Below are 26,500 nucleotides of genomic sequence, written 5' to 3' on the forward strand. Positions count from 1 at the left end.
GCCTCTTCACTGGTCGCTAATAGGTCACTCTCCCTGCTCCATGAGCTTTATCATACCTCTTCTTAAAGATATGTATGGTTCCTGCCTCCACTGCCTCATTTTTTCAGACTGTTCCATTTCCTGACAATACCTATGTCTGAAGAAATACTTCCTATCATCCCTGTGACTTATCTGAGTTTTCAACTTCCAATTGTGCCCCGTTGTTGCTGGGTCCCATCTCTGGAACAGCCTGTGTCTGTGCACCTTGTCGATTCCTCTCAGTATTTCATGTGTCGTTATCATGTCCTTCCTGTCCCTCCTGTCCTCCAAGGTCGTCAGGTAGAGTTCCCTTAACCTCTCCTCGTAGGACATATCCCTTAACTCCAGGACTAGTCTCGTTGCAAACCTTTGCACTATCTATAATTTCCTGACGTTCTTGGCCAGGTGTGGGTTCCAAACTGGAGCTGCATACTCCAATATAGGCCTGACGTACACGGTGTACAGGATCCTGAACGACTCCTTACTGAGATGTCGGAATGCTATTCTTAGGTTTGCTAGGCGCCCATATGCTGCAGCAGTTATTTGGTTGATGTGCGCCTCAGGAGATGTGTTCGGTATTATACATACCCCAAGTCCTTTTTCTTGAGTGAGGTTTGTAGTCTTTGGCCCCCATAGACAGTACTCTGTCTGCGGTCTTCTTTGCTCTTCCCAGATCTTCATAACTTTGCACTTGGTGGGATTGAAGTCCAGGATCCAGTTGCTGGACCAGGCCTGCAGCCTGTCCGGATCCCTCTGTAGTCCTGCCTTATCCTCCTCCGACTGAATTCTCCTCATTAACTTCACATCGTCTGTAAACAGAGAGACTTCTGAGTCTATTCCTTCCGTCATGTCATTCACATATACCAGAAACAGCACCAGCCCTAGGACTGACCCCTGTGGAACCCCGCTCGTCACAGGCGCCCAGTCTGACATCTCATCACGTACCATGACTCGCTGATGCCTTCCCGTCAAGTATTCTCTGATCCACTGCAGTTCCTTCACTGTTATACCTATCTGGACCTCTAGCTTTTGCACTAATCTCTTGTGTGGAACTGTGTCAAAAGTCTTCTTACAGCCTAAGAAAACACAGTCTACCCCCCCTCTCTCTCTCTTGTGTGTGTGTGTGTGTGTGTGTGTGTTAGGTCGTCAACATAACTTAGCCTATTAACTTGTTAGAAAAACAGTGGAAAGGAAACGTGATGTGTTTTTTTTCGTTGTGCGTTTGAGTTTTATGGATGGGGAGGGAGGAGGAGGTAGAGGTGGTTGTGGAGGAGGAGGAGGAGGAGGAGGAGGAGGAGGAGGAGGAGGAGGAGGAGGAGGAGGAGGAGGAGGAGGAGGAGGAGGAGGAGGAGGAGGAGGAGGAGGAGGCGGTGGAGGCGGTGGAGGAGGTGGCGGTGGAGGAGGTGGCGGTGGAGGAGGAGGAGGAGGAAAGGTGTGAGGGGTGCGGGTTCAGCCAGGTGAGAGAGAGCAGTGTGCGCCCAGCCTTGGCAGAGGAGGTCGCGCTGCGCAACTCTCCGCCTGTCTCGCACATTCCACCACCCCGCAGAAACTTTCAACCCCCTCCCCCCTTCTTGCCTCTTTTTTCCCCGCTCTTCCTCTCCCCTCGCCTCTTAACCCCCTCGGGTCTTCGTGCTGGTCTCCAAGCTCAGACCAAGAGGCGGGTCTGTGACCAGCTCAGCTCTGGATTACATATCCATCATATTTTGTGATAAATCTCTAAACTCTACGAGTGGAGCGTCTTTAGAAGTGTGGAGCCGAGTGTGTGTGGGTGAGAGTACTGTGCCTAAGACGACCCCAGACAGTGAGAAACAGGAAGGAGTATAGGCTGGGAACTCAAGGAGGAAGTGAATCAAACCAGAAATTTTAGATAAACGAAGGCAGTACAAGTCTCGTGTGTACTGGCTGGCGCCTTCGCCTGGGCGCACATTCTCTAGTACACAGACACCAGTCCTCACTGTACTGACACCCCATTCTCTAGTACACAGACACCAATCCTTACTGTACTGACACCCCATTCTCTAGTACATAGACACCATCCTCGCTGTACTGACACCCCATTCTCTAGTACACAGACACCAGTCTTCACTGTACTGACACCCCATTCTCTAGTACAGACACCATCCTCACTGTACTGACACCCCATTCTCTAGTACACAGACCTTCCTAATGACCAGCGGGTCTCTTGCAATAGTTGTGATGGAGTAATTGTAGCAGGCAGGCGAGAGGAGTTAATTATCCAAGGCGAGAAGGAATTAAGTGACAGCAATCGTCTTGAGACTTCCCCCGTCTGTCTCCTTTGAAGATAATTGCGTCTACCAGGTTCCCAGAGGAAGGTAACTCGACTGGTCGACACTGGTGCTGTCTAGGGCGTCCGTCAGTGACACTGGCAGTGACAGCAGAGTCGAGGTCTGCTCACATTAACACCATGAACCTTACCAAAGTGAACCTTTACTGCAGACATCAAGGATTCTGAACGTGAACCACGGCTGCAGACATCAGGGGTTCTAAAGGTAAGCCTACTGTTTCAAAAACGAGGAAGCCTCTCCAGATACCAGGAAGATCACAGGTGAACCTCTCCAAACACCAGGAAGATCATCGGTCAATCTCTCCAAACACCAGGAAGATCATAGGTCAACCTCTCCAAACACCAAGAAGATCAAAGGTCAACCTCTCCAAACACCAGGAAGATCACAGGTGAACCTCTCTAAACACCAGGAAGATCATAGGTCAACCTCTCCAAACAACAGGAAGATCATAGGTCAACCTCTCCAAATACCAGGAAGATCATAGGTAAACCTCTCCAAATACCAGGAAGATCATAGGTCAACCTCTCCAAACACCAGGAAGATCACAGGTGAACTTCTTGAGGAAGGTGAACGCCTCCTCACCTTGTGTTCACCTGAGCGGTTGAACGCGAAAGAATTTATTGATCAACCAAGTTGCCATTGCAGACATGAGTTTCTTGCAGATGCTGTACGCAATTCAGAATGCAACAACCTTTAAGTGCAACCCCCTATCTGGCTGCTAGAGTGCAACTTCCACTCCCTCCCTGCTCGGCTAAGTGGCTGTCAGAGTGCGACCACCTGCTTGGTTAAGTGCAAGCAGAGGATCGAGTGCGTGGTAAGAACTCAGATGGAACTGAATATTTTATATTATGCCAACGAGAAAATTCCCTCCGCGAAATTCCGAAGAAATACAGAGTGAATTAAGAGAAAGAAAAAAAAATTGGCCTAGAAGAGGCCTATTGTGCCAAAGAAAATCTGTGTGTCTAAATGATACAAAAAGAAATCACTGAATGAAACGAAAGTCGGTATTAAAATGTGTAGAACTTAGAAAAACGAGTCGTGTGAGAAGTTAGAATCTAGTGCATTGGTCACTGGAAGTGACTAGGTCATTGATAGAAGCCAGGTCACACTTTTCAATGCCGGGTCATGCTAGAGGTCAGATCAAGGCACAAGACACGTCTTCAACTTCTTAAGAAGACCCGACCACTTTCTGGCTCAAACATTTAAGGTAAGCTGAGGAGAAGTAATGGTTTCACCCACGTGATGAGTGGGACATTGACCCCACTCGACGAGAGGGGTCAATGAAGCAAGTTATGAGGCAACGTTCGAGTGGGGAAAAGAATATATATATATATATATATATATATATATATATATATATATATATATATATATATATATATATATATATATATATATATATATATATATATATATATATATATATATGTCGTGCTGAATAGGTAAAACTGGTCATTTAGCAAGAACTCATTTTAAACTAAGTCCTTTCCAAAATTTTCTCTTATACGTTTAAAGATACATTTTTTCATTTATGTTAATATAAAAATTAATAATTTTGTACCAAAAGAACCTTAGAAAACTTACCTAACCTTATTATAACAAGCGCAATTTAATTTAGACTAATCCAACTAAATATATTTTAGATACGCTTGCAAAAATTTAATAATAAACAAACAAAATGAAATACTTTTTTATTTCGTTAGGTTCAGAACGATTTTTGCGAAATTATTGTATACACAAATTTCGCTTGTCTTATTCGGCAAGGAGAGCGTTGCTATTTAAGCCAAAATAGCAAGTTTTACCTATTCGGCACTACATATATATATATATATATATATATATATATATATATATATATATATATATATATATATATATATATATATATATATATATATATATATATATTACCCTTAGTCATAAATCTCTCACTAAAACACCACTAGTATAAACGCTTAAAAAAACATATATATATTTGTTTGCATGTGGCTGGAAAAAAACAGCCATGGTTTTTAATCAAGATGGAGTGAGATATGATGGAGTAACGGAGGCGATGCGGGGAATAAATTAGGCGATGCGGGGAATAAATTAGGCGATGTGGGGAATAAATTAGGTGATGCGGGGAATAAATTAGGCCGAATAAATATTCCCACTGCATGAATTATGAGCAAATTCTGATTAAGCTGCCTGTGTGTATTTTTTTTTTTCGACAACCCTCTTTTGTCCGAATTTATTTCGAAAAAAGAGAGTTTATTTTATAATGGATGGCGGGCTTATGAAGGGTAGGGAAGGTAACCTGTCTGTTGTGAGGGAGGGAGTGAGGGAGAGGTGAGGGAGGAGAGGCGAGGGAGAGAGAGAAGATGAGCGAGGGAGAGATGAGAGAGGGAGAGAGAGAGACAGAGAGAGAGAGCGAGAGACAGAGAGAGAGAGAGAGAGAGAGAGAGAGAGAGAGAGAGAGAGAGAGAGAGAGAGAGAGAGAGAGAGAGAGAGAGAGAGAGAGAGAGAGAGAGAGAGAGAGAGAGAGAGAGAGAGAGAGAGAGAGAGAGAGAGAGAGAGAGAGAGAGAGAGAGAGAGAGAGAGAGAGAGAGAGAGAAAGGGAGATGCATCCACAAAAAAGAGAGACAGATGCACATATACACAGACAAATAGACAGCTACGTACATACAGTCCAACAGACACACAAATACAGACAGACGGATGCATTCGGACAAATGCATACAAACAGAGAAATCCAGTCAGAAACAGAAAGACAGACACATACATGCAAACAGACAGACAGACAGATACAGACAGACATACTGACAGATACATACAGGCAAAAGAACAGATACAAACATACAGACAGATTCAAACAGACAAATACAGAGACAAAAAAAAAAAATCCACCACTCCCGTTGGTCTCCACTCTGCACTCCACAACAGACACCCGTTGAATCTGATCTCCGTTACAGCGACGATCATTTTGTTTATACCTAATCGGATGAGGAGAAGCGGGATCGAGGAACGGGCCGTTTACAGACAACAGATACCGGAATAAATCTCTGATCACAGACAGAGTATATTTTTTTTCATTACTTAATACCTGAATGAAAAACGAATTAATCTGTCCGATTTACAGAAGAGACTGACCTGTAGTGGGTGATGCAGTGGGTAGTGTAGTGGGTGATGCAGTGGGTAGTGTAGTGGGTGATGCAGTGGGTAGTGTAGTGGGTGATGCAGTGGGTAGTGTAGTGGGTGATGCAGTGGGTAGTGTAGTGGGTGATGCAGTGGGTAGTGTAGTGGGTGATGTAATGGGTGGTATAGTGGGTTATATAGTGGGAGATGTAGTGGGAGATGTAGTGGGTAATGTAGTGGGTGGTATAGTGGGTGATGTAGTGGGTGATGTAGTGGGTGGTATAGTAGGTAATGTAGTGCGTGATCTAGTGGGTGGTACAGTGGGTGATGTAGTGGGTGGTGTAGTGGGTGAAGTAGTGGGTGATGTAGTGGGTGATGATGATATAGTTGATGTAGTGGATGCTGTAGTGAGTCACATAGCTGATGCAGGTTATGTAGTGGATGATGTAGCGGGTGATGTATTTGATGTAGTGGATGCTATAATGGGTGTTGTAGTTGATGTAGGGTGTGATATAGGTAATGTAGTGGGTGCTGTAGTGGATGATGTAGTTGATGTAGGTAGTGATGTAGTTGATGTAGTGGATGCTGAAGTGGGTAATGTAGTTGACAATGTAGTCAACAATGTAGTTGACAATATAGCCAGTGATGTAGTTGAAGATGTTGTCAGTGATGTTGTCAGTGATGTTGTCAGTGATGTTGTCAGTGATGTAGTCAGTGATGTAGTCAGTGATGTAGTCAGTGATGTATTCAGTGATGTAGTCAGTGATGTAGTCAGTGATGTTGTCAGTGATGTAGTCAGTGATGTAGTCAGTGATGTAGTCAGTGATGTAGTCAGTGATGTAGTTGAAGATGTTGTCAGTGATGTTGTCAGTGATGTAGTCAGTGATGTAGTCAGTGATGTAGTCAGTGATGTAGTCAGTGATGTAGTCAGTGATGTAGTCAGTGATGTAGTCAGTGATGTAGTCAGTGATGTAGTCAGTGATGTAGTCAGTGATGTAGTCAGTGATGTAGTCAGTGATGTAGTCAGTGATGTAGTCAGTGATGTAGTCAGTGATGTTGTCAGTGATGTAGTCAGTGATGTAGTCAGTGATGTAGTCAGTGATGTAGTCAGTGATGTTGTCAGTGATGTAGTCAGTGATGTAGTCAGTGATGTAGTCAGTGATGTAGTCAGTGATGTTGTCAGTGATGTAGTCAGTGATATAGTCAGTGATGTAGTCAGTGATGTAGTCAGTGATGTAGTCAGTGATGTAGTCAGTGATGTAGTCAGTGATGTAGTCAGTGATGTAGTCAGTGATGTAGTCAGTGATGTAGTCAGTGATGTAGTCAGTGATGTAGTCAGTGATGTAGTCAGTGATGTAGTCAGTGATGTAGTCAGTGATGTAGTCAGTGATGTAGTCAGTGATGTAGTCAGTGATGTAGTTGATCATGGTATTAATCCTACTAAGCGAGCACTTATATTAAACATGATCCGGTTAAACGAACATTTTCTAAGACGGCCAGAGTACAAAATACAACAGACTACAAGAGAATACATCCTGAATACAGCGTCTTTCATCAGAGCTTCGTTGCATAATGAATGGAACGTAAACAGCGCCACACACGGCATTTTACTCAACTAATGAAAACCAAATATGTCTCTACTTCATAAAATTTATGTTGAAATGTCTATAATAATAATAATAATAATAATAATAATAATAATAATAATAATAATAATAATAATAATAATAAGAAGAAGAAGAAGAAGAAGAAGAAGAAGAAGAAGAAGAAGAAGAAGAAAAATAAATTATATTAATTGTTATTGCTTACTTTTTGATCTCCTCCTCCTTGTCTTTATCTTGTTGTTGTTGTTGTTGTTGTTGTTGTTGTTGTTGTAATAAACAGAAAAGATCAACAACTTGCTCCGCCTTGATCAACCAGAGTGAAAATATTCAAGTGTTAAACTTTCTCTATCTTAAAATAAAGAGACTTTCCCGTCTTGTCACTTGTCCTCACCGTCGCACGTACTCACCTATTTGTGGTTGCAGGGTCGAGTCAATAAGCTCACTCAACGGCTTCCTGCGTTCACTGCTGCTTTCTAGATAGATAATTATAAACACATTAGTATAAATTATGCACTTAATATCGTCGTGTTTTTTTTTTTCATTAACCTGGGAACTTATTTACATTTAAAAATATCTCTGCACGTAAATATAAATATATATTTAAATTAGTATTTTTTTACATGTCAGTGGAATTTATTTTAGATTTTATCGTCTAATCTCGAAATTAGTAATTTTTTTTAAGGTTTAGGTTTATTCTGGTTAAGTTGGTTACGTAAAGGTTAGACTTAGATGGGATAGCTTGTGTTAGGTTCGTTAAGCTTGTTAAGGTTACCTAAACTTAGGCTTCATTGGCTTAGATTAGTTAAGGTTAGGTAAGATTACTTAACGCTAGGTTGTGAGGCAATGGTCATGTCCCAATCAGTTTGTATCCCCTGACATGTCTTGAAGTGGGTAGCACCCACATCCTCATGGCACCATGGCACTCCCATCATCATGACGCCATAGCACTCCCATATTCATGGCAACATGGTACTCCCATCCTAATGGCACCATGGCACTTCCGTCTTCATGGCATCATGGTACTCCCATCCTTATTGTAGCATGACATTCCCATCTTCATGGCAACATGACATTTCCATCCTCATGGCACTCCCATCTTCATGGCACCACGGCACTCCCATCCTCATGGCATCATAGCACTCCCATCTTCATGACACCATGTGGCTAGTTTTCCCCAAGAGACAACTGGAAGTGGACAGACTTTATAAAGCCAGATAAGCTCTGTACCCGGGTGAAGATGTGTAGAGCTCTGGGTGAGCTGCTCTCTGTGATATACTCCTTAGTAAAGGTATACTCTGTGTCTCCTGCACTCTGCTCTATCATCTAACTAGATAATATTATAACACTTAAGTATTATTAAAGTATAATATTGTGCAATATACATAAATAACCCGCACATAGGAGAGAGAGAAGGTTACGACAACTTTCAGTCCGACTTTTACCATTTACAAGTCAAACTATGACTTTGTAAATGGTCCAAGTCGGACCGAAACGTCGTCATAAGTTTCTCTCTCTCCTATGTGCGGGTTATTTATGTATTGTTCTAGTCACGGTATTGTGCCTTTTTGTTCTTTACTGTGCAGTATAGTATTATCTTCCCCCGCATATATATTTAAGATCGAATTTTAGTTAACTGATGTGAACTTATCAAAGCAGTAAAGTAAAACTTGGAGTGGTGAAGCGAGGTGGACCGTCACTGTGTTGTCTCACTACTTCATTTTAGGGGTTACCTGGAGGTTATTCCGGGGATCAACGCCCCCGCGGCCCGGTCCATGACCAGGCCTCCCGATGGATCAGGGCCTGATCAACTAGGCTGTTACTGCTGGCCGCACGCAGTCCAACGTACGAGCCACAGCCCGGCTGATCCGGCACTGACTTTAGGTATCTGTCCAGCTCTCTCTTGAAGGCAGCCAGGGGTTTATTGGCAATTCCCCTAATGCTTGATGGGAGGCTGTTGAACAGTTTTGGGCCCCGGACACTTATGGTGTTTTCTCTTAGTGTACCAATGGCGCCCCTACTTTTTATTGGCGGCATTTTGCATCGCCTGCCCAGTCTTTTACTTTCGTAGGGAGTGATTTCTGTGTGCAGATTTGGGACCATTCCTTCCAAGATGGGGTAAGAAGGTGTCAGCATTCATGCCTACGGTATGATAAGGCTTCGTCACGTCAAATTAGGCTATGTTAGGTTAATTTAGGTTCATTTTGGGATATTCCCTCCCTCCATGGATATACATCACGGTGTATATATACAGTGAGATATACCCTCCTCGGTGTATGTACGTGTAATTGAGAGACATGCCTCAGATCGCATAACACAGTGAGAGGTAATTGGTTGGTTAGTTTGTTACGACTTAATCCTATCCATTTTACGAGGGTCGTTAAGCCTGTCGACTACATGAGGATCGTTAAGCCTGTCGACTACACGAAGGTTGTTAAGCCCATCAACTACACGAGGGTCGTTAAGTCTGTCGGCTACACGAGGGTCGTTAAGGTCTTCAACTACACGAGGGTCGCCAAGCCTGTGGACTACACGAGGGTCGCCAAGCCTGTCAACTACACGAGGGTCGCCAAGCCTGTCGACTACACGAGGGTCGTCACGCCTGTCAACTACACAAGGGTCGTTAAGCCTATCGACTACACTAGGGTCATTAAGCCTATCGATTACACTCAGGTCGTTAAGTCTATCGACTACATTAGGGTCGTTAAGGTCAAGAATACTCTAATCGTTATTATAAGGATTAAAGTTTCAGTTTATATACTCTAGGAGATATACACCTTTCCATGTATATATATATATATATGTCGTGCCGAATAGGTAAAACTGGCGATTTTGGCTTATATAACAACGCTCTTCTTGCCGAATATGGCAAGCGTAAATTTGTGTATGCAATAATTTCGCAAAAATCATTCTGAACCTAACGAAAAAAATATATTTCATTGCGTTTGTTTATTATTAAATTACTGTAAACTTATCTAAAATATATTTAGTTGGATTAGGCTAAATTAAATTGCGCTTGTTATAAAAAGGTTAGGCAAGTTTTCTAAGGTTATTCTGGTACAAAATTTTTAATTTTTACATTAACATACGCGAAAAAATATGTATCTTGAAACGTATAAGAGAAAATTTTAGAAAGGACTTAATTTTAAAAGAATTCTTGCTAAATGACCAGTTTTACCTGTTCGGCACAACATACATACATACATACACACACACACACACACACACACACACACACATATATATATATTATATATATATATATATATATATATATATATATATATATATATATATATATATATATATATATATATATATATATATATCGGTGTACATATATTGAGAGATGCACCCTTGTCACCGCATATACACTGAGAGATACACACATCTCTCAGCATCTATACACTGAGAGATACACAAACCTCTCAGCGTCTATACACTTTGAGAGGCATCCGTTCTATATATAGGTAAGGGGAGAAGAGGGGAGAGAGGCAGCTGATTGGTCACTTTGGCGGTGTGGGCGGAGCCTCGGCAAGGCCGGAGAGGACCGGAGTGTAACCGACCTGATTTAGTAAACAAAAGCCGCTTTCCCAAACAATTTAATTTGTTCCAGTCCATTTTTCGGGTTAAATTTTCTCGGCGAGTCTCGGTTGGTATATATAAATGTATATTTTCTTATAGGGTAGATCGAAAGTGAATTTAAAGTGCGTATATTCCTGGCAAATGCCGAAATTTTTACTATTTTTGAAAGTTATTAATGAAAAGGATGGTAATTATCTTTTTTGTGGGGGGGGGGGGGATGTGTATAATTCTTTATATATTTTGGAAAATTTTTGAGGAGGATTTTCTATGGGAATTTATTAGGTTATCGGACAGTTGAAATTAACAACTGCAATGAACATTTCAATGAAAAACTGCAATGAATATCTGCAAGGCACATTGACACTGAGAATTTACAGAAAAAAAGTGCAGTGAACGTGTGGAATGAACATTTACAGTGAACATTTACTGTGAACATTCACCATGAACATCTGCAGCGAATTATTTCAATAATAACTTTCGTTAACCAGCTACAGTGAATTGCTGAACTTGGTGTTTGAGAATTTGTTGGCATCTATATTATTTATTTTCTATTTTTTTCCAATATGTGAGAAATGGTTTTGATGGGCAGGTCTTCATTGTGGCTGCAGGGGTCGAGTCTCAGTTTCTTTCCCTTTGTGTGAAGCTTATTGTCGATGTGTGTGTGTTTGTGTGTGTGTGTGTGTGTGTGTGTGTGTGTGTGTGTGTGTGTGTGTGTGTGTGTGTGTGTGTGTGTGTGTGTGTGTGTGTGTGTGTGTGTGCTTGTATGTGTGTACTCGTTCACTTGTGTATCTCTTCCATTCATTTATATTTAGTTGACATTTACATTTAGCTTAAATCTAATAGCTAATCCAGTTTCCATCACCGGCTATTTTCATTTTTTTTCGTACTGAAAAAACAACGTTTCCTAAGCTCCCAACTCCCTCTAATTAGCTTCGATATATAAATATCAGCCCTATGTACCAAGTTGTCGAAATTTCCCTACCATAGCACTGGCGAGGGAGTTTCCCCCCCCAAAAGCAGTTCTATCAAATGTAACTCATTTCCTTCCCTCCGTCCCTGGTTCCATTTTTACCCAGAAATTGCCAATTTTTTCCTTCCGCAAATTTATTCTAGATAGAAGTTAAAAATAGAACAAAATGAGGAAAAAAGTGGAAGTTTCTTTGGCTGGCTTCTGTTGAAAAAAATTTTGGCGGTAAAATGACAGCGAGAAACATTTTTTTTATGGAATAATAAAAGAAATACAGATGATGAACAAATTGTATAGAAACAATGTTTTTTTAATTTATAGTGAGAGACGTTTGTGGTGTTTTTTCCCCCTGTAAACTTTTCGATGGTGCGTTGGAGTGGTAACACAGGTGGTAACGTTGGTGTTGTAACACAGGTGTTAACATTGGTATGGTAACACAAGTAGTAACGTTGTTGTGGTAACACTGGTGATAACTTTTGTGTGGTACCACTGACAATAACTTTTGTGTGATACTACTACAGTCAGTACTACCACACAAAAGTTATCTTTTGTGTGGTAGTACTGACGGTAACGTTTGCGGAGTAACACTGACGGGTAATGTTGTTTTAACACTGGTGGTAACGTCACAAACCCCCACTAACACAATCAGAAAGCATTAACAGAGACTCATAACAAACCTGGACAAGAAGTGCATTTTACATCACAAAACGGTGTAGCTCTCATGCTTAACTTGTGATATATATTTGAGACTGCTAAACAACCTACATATATTGTCTAAGATACACAGAAAACAATGCCTGCAAAACCGCTGTTATTATGAAAGGGATTTTCGTTAAGGATTACAGAAATATAGGTCATCATCTCTTCAATAAATAAAGACACTTTCTTATCTGATATTTTTTGCTTAAAACCCATGATCTTCTTGACACAGTAAAGGGAATTGAATTGAATTATTCGCCGATACATGTCCCGACCCGGGTCTTTTCCAGATGGTGGCCCGGCGCAACACAGTAAAAGGGAAATGATGAATACGTAAATGAGGAAACACAAACAGAAGAGGAAGTGTGTGAGAGAGATGATGTAGGAGATAGTAGTACACAACACAGCGGTCTACGTCGTCCCGTGTGGCGGCTGTCATGAAATATACATGAGAGAGATGGCATAGATAAACCAGTAACCGGAATGACAAGAACAACGTGAGTGTGGTTCACTGTAGCTCACACGACCATGTTATGATGTAGCCAGGATGACAAGAACAATGCATGGTTCACCAATTAACACGTTCATCTCATGAGGTGGGAAAGAGCCTGACTTTCAATCAAAGGAACATTTCAGGAGAAAAAAAAAGGTACTCTGTGGAGGCTGCATTGATTACTGTTTCTAGTACTGTAGTAAAGAACTTCAGTAGTTCGAACGTCAGAACTACCTTGTTCAACCTGGCTTCCCCACCAACACACCGTACACACCCGACTTAAACACCGCTGACCTGATTCATCCCGTATCTGACCTTTCTTTAACTATACATACTGATACTCTATACACACTATACTCATGCACTGTACTGACACTGTGCTCTCTCATGGCCTATACTGATACTGTACTCCTGCACTGTACTGACACTGTGCTCTCTCATGACCTATACTGACACTACTCATGCACTGTACTGACAGTGTTCTCTCATGCACTGTACTGTACTGACATAGCTCCAGGGAGCGAATATTTCCCAATAAATACTTTAATACTGCACAAGTGACACATTTAGCTCCAGTTCCTCGAATCAAGAGCTCTTCACCGGCATCAAGTCACCTCCCCGTGTAGGGTAGCCCAGGTAAGCGTTGTAACCATAGTAGGCACATGTGGAAATTATTAACATGTGACCTTTAAGAGTTGAGGTTGGTAGGTGTAAACAAATCTAGGATGACCTTTAATAACTGAGTCAGAACATCGATATAGGTCTTTTAATGCTTTCAAAATCATTGGACCAATATAACAATAAGGTCTCAGGACCAATCTTATTAGTACTGCAAAATTTGGTCAGTGTCTTCATATTAATGGTGGGTAATAAGGACAAGCTGATGATGACTAAGACATGTGTGTATCACCTGGGTATATTTATGGCCAGGACCCATTAGGTAAATCTGTGATCTTTAGACTGCCGAGAACGGGATATGTATGGGGTGTATAATACATGTATTAAACCAGCTACTACAGAAATTATCAACCTACTCGTGAACCTCAACAAAAACCTCCTCCTCCACCTTTCTAAATTATATCTTTCGTAATCCTACACCGTCTTCTAATTTCCAAATTCTGAATTCTCTACATAATATATCCACACCACACACATTGCTCTCAGACAATGCATTTCCACTGCGTCCAGTCTCCCTCCTCGATGCAACGTTTCAAACCCATGCTTCACACTCACATATCAGTGATAGTACCAAAATATTCTGCTGCACTGTAATGTTTTTACAGAGCCTGATGATGGTGATGGATTTCACCGAAAAGTTGGTAATAAATTCATTATATGAGATTAAAAAGTCTTCCCTGGCGCCTTCGTTCATTATGCTTGAACGTCATTCTCTCTCTCTCTCTCTCTCTCTCTAATATATATATATATATATATATATATATATATATATATATATATATATATATATATATATATATATATTTATATATATATATTATTATTATTATTATTATTATTATTATCATCACACTGGCCGATTCCTACCAAGGCAGGGTGGCCCGAAAAAGAAAAACTTTTACCATCATTCACTCCATCTCTGTCTTGCCAGAAGGGTGCTTTACACTACAGTTTTTAATCTGCAACATTAACACCCCTCCTTCAGAGTGCAGGCACTGTACTTCCCATCTCCAGGACTCAAGTCCGGCCTGCCGGTTTCCCTGAACCCCTTCATAAATGTTACTTTGCTCACACTCCAACAGCACGTCAAGTATTAAAAACCATTTGTCTCCATTCACTCCTATCAAACACGCTCACGCATGCCTGCTGGAAGTCCAAACCCCTCGCACACAAAACCTCCTTTACCCCCCTCCCTCCAACCTTTCCTAGGCCGACCCCTACCCCGCCTTCCTTCCACTACAGACTGATACACTCTTGAAGTCATTCTGTTTCGCTCCATTCTCTCTACATGTCCGAACCACCTCAACAACCCTTCCTCAGCCCTCTGGACAACAGTTTTGGTAATCCCGCACCTCCTCCTAACTTCCAGATACGACAGTTTAGATGTCACTTCAAACAGCCAATATCCCAAACCCCTCCTTTAAAGTGCAGGCATTGTACTTCCCATCTCCAAGACTCAAGTCTGGATAACCAATTATCCGGAATCCCTTCACACTCCAACAGCTCGTCAGGTCACAAAAACCATTCGTCTCCATTCACTCCTATCTAACACGCTCACGCATGCTTGCTGGAAATCCAAGCCCCTCGCCCACAAAACCTCCTTTACCCCCTCCCCCCAACCTTTCCTTGGATGACCCCTACCCCGCCTTCCTTCCACTACAGATTTATATGCTCTCCAAATCATTCTACGTTGTTCCATTCTCTCTAAATGACCAAACCACCTCAACAACCCCTCTTCAGCCCACTGACAAATACTTTTAGTAACTTCACACCTCCTCCAAATTTCCACACTACGAATTCTCTGCATACTATTTACACCACACATTGCCCTTAGACACGATATCTCCCTCCAGCCTCCTCCTTGATGCAGCATTTACAACCCATGTTTTACACCCATATAAGAGTGTTGGTACCACTATACTTTCGTACATTCCTTCTTTTTCTCAATAGGTAACGTTGTTTTGTCTCCACAGATACCTCAATGCACCACTTATCTTTTTTCCTTCATCAATTTTATTGTTAATTTCGTCCTTCATAAACCCATCTGCTGACAAGTCAACTCCCAAATATCTGGAAACATACACTTCTTCCATACTCCCCTCTCTCCATAGTGATATCCAATTTTTCTTTATCTAATTGTTTGATACCCTCATCACCGATACCCTCATCACCGATACCCTCATCACTTTCAACTTTCTTCTTTTACACACCCTCCCAAACTCGTCCACTAACCCATGTAACTTTTCTTTAGAATCTCCCAAAAGCACAGTATCATCAGCAAAAAGTAACTGTGTCAACACTCAATTTGTATTTGATTCCCCATAATTTAATCCCACCCCTCTCCCCAACGCCCTAGCATTTACTTCTTTTACAACCCCATTTATAAATATGTTAAACAACCATGGTGACATTACACATCACTATCTACGGCCTGCTTTTACTGGGAAGTAGTCTCCCTCTCTCCTACACACCCTAACCGACCCTCACTATCCTCATAAAAACTTTTTACAGCATTTAGTAACTTACTACATATTCTATACACTTGCAACAGCTGCCACATTGCTCTCTATCCACCCTATCATATGCCTTTTCTTAATCCATAAATGCAATGAAAACTTCTCTACGTTTATCTAAATACTGTTCACATATATGCTTCAATGTAAACACTTGATCTACACATCCCCTACTCATTCTAAAGTCTCCTTGCTCATCTTCAATCCTGCTCTCTGTCTTACCTCTAATTCTTTCAATATTAACACTACCGTACACTTTACCTGGTATACTCAGTAAACTTATTCCCCTATAATTTTTACAATCTCTTTTGTCCCCCTTCTTTTTATACAAAAGAACGTTACGCGCTCTCTGCCAATCCCTAGGTACCTTCCCCTCTTTCATACATTTATTAAATAAAAATACCAACCACTCCAGCACTATATTTCCCCTTGCTTTTAACATTTCCGTCATGATCCCGTCAGTTCCAGCTGCTTTACCCCCTTTCATTCTAAGTAATGCCTCACCTCCCCCACACTCACATCCTGCTCTTCTTCGCTCCTAAAAGATGTTATACCTCCCTGGCCAATGCATGAAATTACTGCCTCTTTTTCTTCATCAAAATATTCCCACCATCTTCCCAATACCTCCACCTCCCCATCTACTAACTTCCCTACTCTGTTTTTAACTGACAAATTCAGTCGTTTCTTAGGCTTTCTTAACCTGTTTATCTCACTCCAAATTTTTTTCTTATTCTCAGCAAAATTTCTTGACAGTTCCTCTCCCACTCTATCATTTGCTCTCCTTTTACACTCTCTCACCACTCTCTTCACCTTTCTTTTACTCTCCATATACTCTGCCCTTTTTATATCACCTCTGCTTATAAAAAACTCTCATAAGCGACACTTTTCTCTTTTATCACACCCTTTACCTCATCATTCCACCAATCACTCCTCTTTCCTCCTGCACCCACCCTCCTATAGCCACAATCTTCTGCCCCACAGCCTAATCCAACTAAATATATTTTAGATACGTTTACAATAATTTAATAATAAACACACACAGAAAAAAAAATATTTTTTTCGTGAGGGTCAGAATTATTTTTGCGAATATAATTGCATACACAAATTTTCGATTGCCTTATTCGGCAAGAAGAGTGTTGCTATTTAAGCCAAAATCGCAAGTTTTACCTATTCGGCACGACACACACACACACACACACACACTTGTATAAAGTTTATTGTAAGATATTTACTTATTTTCTCATTAACAATGAACAAGTCACAGCTAAATTTGCTGTGGGTAACTGCAATTATTAAATATTTTTATTTATATGGGATTAGTTAAAGTAATTATTGGATGGCTCATTGTCTGATAATTTGGTATTATGCTAATAATTAATTTTGGGAATTCATAATTTTAATTTTTTCATAAGTTGGGTCGTGTGTATGGCTTGTTTGTATTGTAGGTCCTTGTAGGGGCTTGTATGGGTTTATATTGGCTTGTTTGCGTTTATATGAGCTTGTACGGATTTTTCTAGTTTTAAATGACCTTGTAGAAGCTTGTAAAAGCTTGCTTATATTGTTTCTTAAAACCTTAATAAGATCTAGTATGGGCTTGCGTGGGCTTCCATGGGCTTTTAGAGACTTGCCTAGGTTTTAAGAGCTTGTCTGGGTATGTATAATTAAAAACAAATTATAGTAAGTTATTCCGTTTTGTTTTAAACCTGTGTTTAAAACTAATCAACGATACTTTCGTTCCTAAGTGTTCATCTGCATATATATATATATATATATATATATATATATATATATATATATATATATATATATATATATATATATATATATATATATATATATATATATATTCAACAAGTCGGCCGTCTCCCACCGAGGCAGGGTGACCCAAAAAAGAAAGAAAATCCCCAAAAAGAAAATACTTTCATCATCATTCAACACTTTCACCACACTCACACATTATCACTGCTTTTGCAGAGGTGCTCAGAATACAACAGTTTAGAAGCATATACGTATAAAGATACACAACATATCCCTCCAAACTGCCAATATCCCAAACCCCTCCTTTAAAGTGCAGGCATTGTACTTCCCATTTCCAGGACTCAGGTCCGACTATATGAAAATAACCGGTTTCCCTGAATCCCTTCACTAAATATTACCCTGCTCACACTCCAACAGATCGTCAGGTCCCAAGTATCATTCGTCTCCATTCACTCCTATCTAACACGCTCATGCACGCTTGCTGGAAGTCCAAGCCCCTCGCCCACAAAACCTCCTTTACCCCCTCTTTCCAACCCTTTCGAGGACGACCCCTACCCCTCCTTCCTTCCCCTATAGATTTATATGCTTTCCATGTCATTCTACTTTGATCCATTCTCTCTAAATGACCAAACCACCTCAACAACCCCTCTTCTGCCCTATGACTAATGCTTTTATTAACTCCACACCTCCTAATTTCCACACTCCGAATTTTCTGCATAATATTTACACCACACATTGCCCTTAGACAGGACATCTCCACTGCCTACAACCGCCTCCTCGCTGCTGCATTTACCACCCAAGCTTCACATCCATATAAGAGTGTTGGTACTACTATACTTTCATACATTCCCTTCTTTGCCTCCATAGATAATGTTTTTTGACTCCACATATACCTCAACGTACCACTCACCTTTTTTCCCTCATCAATTCTATGATTAACCTCATCCTTCATAAATCCATCCGCCGACACGTCAACTCCCAAGTATCTGAAAACATTCACTTCTTCCATACTCCTCCTCCCCAATTTGATATCCAATTTTTCTTTATCTAAATCATTTGATACCCTCATCACCTTACTCTTTTCTATGTTCACTTTCAACTTTCTACCTTTACACACATTCTCAAACTCATCCACTAACCTTTGCAATTTTTCTTTAGAATCTCCCATAAGCACAGTATCATCAGCAAAAAGTAACTGTGTCAATTCCCATTTGGAATTTGATTCCCCATAATTTAATCCCACCCCTCTCCCGAACACCCTAGCATTTACTTCTTTTACAACCCCATCTATAAATATATTAAACAACCATGGTGATATTACACATCCCTGTCTAAGACCTACTTTTACCGGGAAGTATTCTCCCTCTCTTCTACACACCCTAACCTGAACCTCACTATCCTCATAAAAGCTCTTTACAGCATTTAGTAACTTACCACCTATTCCATATACTTGCAACATCTGCCACATTGCTCCTCTATCCACTCTATCATATGCCTTTTCTAAATCCATAAATGCAATAAAAACTTCCCTACCTTTATCTAAATACTGTTCACATATATGCTTCAATGTAAACATTTGATCTACACATCCCCTACCCACTCTGAAGCCTCCCTGCTCATCCGCAATCCTACATTCTGTCTTACCTCTAATTCTTTCAATTATAACCCTACCGTATACTTTTCCTGGTATACTCAGTAAACTTATTCCTCTATAATTTTTACAATCTCTTTTGTCCCCTTTCTCTTTATATAAATGGACTATACATGCTCTCCGCCAATCCCTAGGTACCTTCCCCTCTTTCATACATTTATTAAACAAAAGTACCAACCACTCCAACACTATATCCCCCCCTGCTTTTAACATTTCTGTCATGATCCCATCAGTTCCAGCTACTTTACCCCCTTTCATTCTACGTAATGCCTCACGTACCTCCACCACACTTACATTCTGCTCTTCTTCACTCCTAAAAGATGGTATACCTCCCTGGCCAGTGCATGAAATTACCGCCTCCCTTTCTTCCTCAACATTTAAAAGTTCCTCAAAACATTCTCGCCATCTACCTAATACCTCCCTCTCCCCATCTACTAACTCCCCTACTCTGTTTTTAACGGACAAATCCATACTTTCCCTAGGCTTTCTTAACTTGTTTAACTCACTCCAAATTTTTTTCTTATTTTCATTAAAATTTCTTGACAGTGCCTCTCCCACTCTTTCATCTGCTCTCCTTTTGCACTCTCTCACCACTCTCTTCACCTATCTTTTACTCTCCATATACTCTGCTCTTCTTATAACACTTCTGCTTTGTAAAAACCTCTCGTAAGCTACCTTTTTCTCTTTTATCACACCCTTTACTTCATCATTCCACCAATCACTCCTCTTTCCTCCTGCCCCCACCCTCCTATAACCACAAACTTCTGCCCCACATTCTAATACTGCATTTTTAAAACTATTCCAACCCTCTTCAACCCCCCCACTACTCATCTTTGCACTAGCCCACCTTTCTGCCAATAGTCGCTTATATCTCGCCCGAACTTCCTCCTCCCTTAGATTATACACTTTCACCTCCCTCTTATATATATATATATATATATATATATATATATATATATATATATTTATATATATATATATATATATATATATATATATATATATATATATATATATATATATATATATATATATATATATATATATATATATGCCCTCGGTATATATATACACACTGATATATATATATATATATATATATATATATATATATATATATATATATATATATATATATATATATATATATATATATATATATATATATGTCGTGCTGAATATGTAAAACTGGTCAATTAGCAAGAACTCATTTAAAATTAAGTCCTTTCTGAAATTTTCTCTTATACGTTTAAAGATATATTTTTTTCATTAATGTTAATGCAAAATAATTTAATTTTGCACCAAAAGAATCTTAGAAAACTTACCTAACCTTATTATAACAAGAGCAATTTATTTTAGCCTAACCCAACTAAATATGTTTTAAATACGTTTACAATAATTTAGTACTAAACAAATACAATAAAATATATATTTTTCGATAGGTTCAGAATGATTTTGGCGAAATTATTGCATACACAAATTTTCACTTGTTCTATATGGCAAGATGAGCGTTGCTATTTAAGCCAAGATCGCAAGTTCTGCCTATTCGGCACAACATATATATATATATATATATATATATATATATATATATATATATATATATATAGCAAAAACTCATTTATATATTTCTCTTATACGATTAAAGATATATCATTAATGTTGATGTAAAAAATTATAATTTTGCACCAAAAGGAACTTAGAAAACTACCTAACCTTATATATATATATATATATATATATATATATATCCTAAGAAAAGACTGGGAACAAGAGGCGAACAAGACATGGTACCAACAAGTAAAGTATTTAATCACACTGGAATTTAAGGAGTAAATTCTTCCTCCACAAGACAGTGGTAATGTTACAGGAGGAGGAGGACGAGGAGGAAGAGGAGGAGGTGGAGGAGGACGAGGAGATGGAGGTGGAGGTGGAGATGGAGGTGGAGGTGGAGGAGGAGAAGCAGGAACAAGAAGAAAAAGGATAGGAAGAAGAGGAAGAGGAGGAGGAGGAGGTGGAGGAGGAGGAGGAGGAGGAGAAGGAGGAGGAGGAGGGGAAGCAGGAAGAAGAAGAAAAAGGACAAGAAGAAGAAGAGAAGGAGGAGGTGGAGGAGGTACATACTGGCCAAATTAAGACACTTCCCTTGCAAGTGAGCGCGAGTTAAGACAGAGAGTTAGAGGTAGAAAGTTTAGAAACTTTCTACAGCTTGTCTACTCTGATATTTTGGAAGCTCAGTGGTGACAGCGACTTGTGTTCTTCCTAGACTGACTTAAAGTGCGACTATTGTGTTGAACTGTGTGATAGATGGAGAGTAGACAAGTTAAACTGTGTGGTAGATGGAGAGTAAACAAGTTAAACTGTGTGACAGATGGAGAGTAGACAAGTTAAACTGTGTGACAGATGGAGAGTAAACAAGTTAAACTGTGTGATAGATGGAGAGTAGACAAGTTAAACTGTGTGGTAGATGGAGAGTAGACAAGTTGAACTGTGTGGTAGATGGAGAGTAGACAAGTTAAACTGTGTGGTAGATGGAGAGTAGACAAGTTAAACTGTGTGATAGATGGAGAGTAGACAAGTTAAACTGTGTGATAGATGGAGAGTAGACAAGTTAAACTGTGTGGTAGATGGAGAGTAGACAAGTTAAACTGTGTGATAGATGGAGAGTAAACAAGTTAAACTGTGTGATAGATGGAGAGTAGACAAGTTAAACTGTGTGATAGATGGAGAGTAAACAAGTTAAATTGTGTGGTAGATGGAGAGTAGACAAGTTAAACTGTGTGATAGATGGAGAGTAGACAAGTTAAATTGTGTGGTAGATGGAGAGTAGACAAGTTAAACTGTGTGATAGATGGAGAGTAGACAAGTTAAACTGTTTGATAGATGGAGAGTAGACAAGTTAAACTGTGTGGTAGATGGAGAGTAGACAAGTTAAATTGTGTGGTAGATGGAGAGTAGACAAGTTAAATTGTGTGATAGATGGAGAGTAGACAAGTTAAATTGTGTGGTAGATGGAGAGTAGACAAGTTAAATTGTGTGATAGACAACAGAGAGTAGATAAGTTGATGTAGCGTGATGAGTTAAGGAGTTTCAAAGATTATTATTATTATTATTATTATTATTATTATTATTATTATTATTATTATTATTATTATTATTATTATTATTATTTGAAACGGTGAAGTCTTCCGAAGGTTCGAACCTCCGTAAGTTAATCTCGTACCAGACTCTGACGAGTAGCCTTTTATTGAAGAAATTACACTCAACACAAAAATAACAATCAACAATATCCTTCTCAAAAAAAAAAAAAAAAAAAAAAGACGCGAACGGATAAAAAATATTCAAATACGACTTTTTTGAAGTCTTACCATAGAGAAATTCCTGTTTTTGGCTATGGGCCACACACACACACACACACACACACACACACACACAGAGGGAGGGCCAGGAGCTGTGAATCGACCCCTGCAACCACATATAGGTGAATACACACACGCACATACCACGGCAGTATTTTTCTCTCAATAATAAGGCGTCAAAACACCTTACATCTCCCCCTCCCCAGAAAGCAGTATTGACTAATCTGAGATAATATCGACAAGTCTGAGGGAAATAATGACCACTTTGGGAACAGTATTGACCAGTTTGTGGCAGTATTAACTAGTTTCGGGAAGTATTGACCAGTTTGTGGCAGTATTAACTAGTTTCGGGAAGTATTGACCAGTTTGTGGCAGTATTAACTAGTTTCGGGGAAGTATTGACTAGTTTGTGGCAGTATTAACTAGTTTCGGGGAAGTATTGACTAGTTTGTGGCAGTATTAACTAGTTTCGGGGAAGTATTGACTAGTTTGTGGCAGTATTAACTAGTTTCGGGGAAGTACTGACCAGTTTGTGGCAGTAGTGACCAGCTTGGAGGCAGCTCAGAAACGTCGCAATGCACACGCCCCTAACTGACCGCCGGGATTAAAAGGGTATTAAAAGATTTATGGAAACACCTCTGGACCGACCACAATCTCTCTCTCTCTCTCTCCTTTTTCCTCCCTTGCTCCTTCCATCACTCTCCCTGCCTCACTGTTTATCTATGTGTTTATATGCCTCCGTACATCATATTTGTATTACCGTCACGCTTATTCCTAGCAGTAATATAGACAGATACAATATATTTTCTTGTTTACGTAAATCAGCTAAGAGCTGTTATTGTACCTCAGCTCAGTTCAAAGTCAAGCTCTATCGAGGGTATACTACCACCCCCAGGAAGCTACCCACAACAGTCGACTAACACCCAGGTACCTACTTACTGCTATGTGAACAGGGACAGCAGGTGTCAGGAAACATGACCAAACGTTTCAACCCATGCCGGGGATCGGATCACGAACACTCAGTGTGTGAACGTAGTGCGCTATCAACTGAGTCACGGGTCACCGTAATAAGAGAGAAAGATTGAGAGGGAGGGAGGGATGGAGAGAGAGAAACTTTGCTCACTGGTTCATAGATTCATACATTAGAAACATTAGTATGTGTAATCAGCCGAGCTAGTGAGAGACTGGCCACCAGACCAGAGGATAAGTATAACATCAGCTCGTCTGGCAGCCAACCACAGTGTAGATGCTGGGAGTCAACAAGTGAATGACCATACCTGCCAGCTTGGCTGATCATACAGGAAATACAAGAAGGGGTTGTATGATATATCCCAAATAAATACAATGTACTGGTGAATGCCACAACCAAAAATAAGAAAATTTAAAAGAAAAACTTGACCTATTCCAGCTGCAATTTAAGCCTTTAAACTTTAATTTTTAATCTTTCGCAAAACTGCAAAACTTTTATGGCCTCCCCAAAAAAAATGCAGGTCCAAATCCCGAAACTTATAAATTTCTGATATATATATATATATATATATATATATATATATATATATATATATATATATATATATATATATATATGACATATATATATATATATATATATATATATATATATATATATATATGACATATATATATATATATATATATATATATATATATATATATATATATATATATATATATATATATGACATATATATATATATATATATATATATATATATATAATGTCGTGCCGAATATGAAAAACTGGTCAATTAGCAAGAACTCATTTAAAATAAAGTCTTTCCTAAAATTTTCTCTTATACGTTTAAAGATATATTTTTTTCATTAATATTGATGTAAAAATTTTTGATTTTGCACCAAAAGAATATTAGAAAACTTACCTAACCTTATTATAACAAGAGCAATTTATTTTACCGTAACCCAACTAAATATATTTTAAATACGTTTACAGTAATTTAGTACTAAACAAACACAATCAAATATATTTTTTTCGTTACGTTCAGAATGATTTTTGCGAAATTATTGCATACTCAAATTTTCACTTGTCCTATATGGCAAGATGAGCGTTGCTATTTAAGCCAAGATCGCAAGTTCTGCCTATTCGGCACGACATATATATATATATATATATATGACATATCTCTTAAATCTTCTGTGCCATATTATGTAATAAAATATTCCTATTGGTAAAAAAAAAATAGTTTAAAAGATGGGGTGGTAGGGGAAGTGGAATATTCAAATGGCTTCAGGAAGAAATCCAAATATTCTTCCTTGAAGCCTTTTTATCCACTTCTCCGAGGCTATGGGTCCCACAATTTACACCAGAGGTGGACCCCATCCTATTTAAAAAAAAAAAAAATATATATATATATATATATATATATATATATATATATATATATATATATATATATATATATATATATATATATATATATATATATTCTTTCTGGTCTGAGGAAAAGTCATGAAATTCTGATTATGTTTCTATAACTGACCAATATATTTTCATCACAGCAAAAATATAACCGAGAAACTCCCATTTTCATTTTTCTGGGGTGACCGATATATTTTTCTGGGGTGACCGATATATTTTTCTGGGGTGACCGAGATATCTGACTGGGGTGACCGGTGTGTTTTCTTTCCGTCTGAAATGTAGCGGAAATTTTTCGATAGTCTGGTGGGCCTTTCTTGACTAGTTTATTTCTATGGTGTTAAAGTTGGTGGAAGATGACGAGAACTGAACAGAGCCGTGAAACACAGTAGTACTGGAGTACCTTTGCTATACCTCTCATATATCTTTAATGGGTTCAGAGTTTTTCTACTTTCGCACCCCGACCCTGAGCCAGGTTTGTCTGGTCAACAGAACTGTTGCTGCTAGCGGCTCGCTGGTCCACACATCCATCACAGCCTGGTTGATCTGGCACTTGGCGAATGTACTTGTTGGGTTTCTTCTTGAAGACTTGTACACTTGTTCCAATAGTGTTTCTTCTTGAGGATTTGTACATTTGTTCCAGTAGTGTTTCTTCTTAAAGACTTCTACATTTATTCCAGCAGTGTTCCTTCTTGAGAACTTGTACACTTGTTCCAGTAGTTTTTCTAATATCTTCTAGTAAGATGTTTGATAGTATGGAACCACAGATGTTGATACACTCTTCTCTTATTGTACCCGCAGCGCCTGTTTTTCATTTGGAATATTTTACACTTCCTCTCACATTTCTCACTCCAGTATGTTGTTATGGCAGTGTGCAGATTTAGGGCTAGACCTTCAAACACCTTCCACGTATATACTATCATGTATTTCTCTCTCTCTCTCTCTCTCTCTCTCTCTCTCTCTCTCTCTCTCTCTCTCTCTCTCTCTCTCTCTCTCTCTCTCTCTCTCTCTCTCTCTCCCTCTCTCTCTCTCTCTCTGTCTCTTCTGCTCCAGCGAGTACATATTTAGGACCCTGAGGTATTCCTAGTAATTTAACTGCTTTATTGGTGTTATTCAGGCCAGAAATAATCTCTGTATTTGTTCCAGCTCTGCTATCTCTCCTGCCCAGAATGGAGCTGTCAACACTGAACAATGCTCTAAGCGAGAGAGCACAAATTATTATAACATTGTCACCAATGACATTATTTCCCTTGTTTTGGAAGTCCTCTTTATCCACAACGTTATTTTTCTGGCTTTCCTGATATTTGCCTTACTGTGTTCTTTGAAAATAAGGTCAGATGACATTATTACTCTCAGGTCTATCAAGTGT

General features: G+C 39.4%; 1 protein-coding gene across 1 annotated transcript in view; it reads left to right on the forward strand.

Moving 5' to 3' along the window:
• The first annotated feature begins 2,840 nt into the window (after positions 1–2,840).
• The window catches only part of LOC128699223 (chaoptin), a 252,946-nt gene continuing 229,286 nt past the window's right edge, over positions 2,841–26,500 (forward strand). The window contains exon 1 of the mRNA XM_070096655.1: positions 2,841–3,531. The gene's annotated coding sequence lies outside the window, so the exon portion shown is untranslated. The remainder of the gene's footprint in view (positions 3,532–26,500) is intronic.

The sequence above is a fragment of the Cherax quadricarinatus genome, chromosome 54 (assembly GCF_038502225.1).
Source record: "Cherax quadricarinatus isolate ZL_2023a chromosome 54, ASM3850222v1, whole genome shotgun sequence".
In the NCBI taxonomy this organism is placed as follows: Eukaryota; Metazoa; Arthropoda; class Malacostraca; order Decapoda; family Parastacidae; genus Cherax; species Cherax quadricarinatus.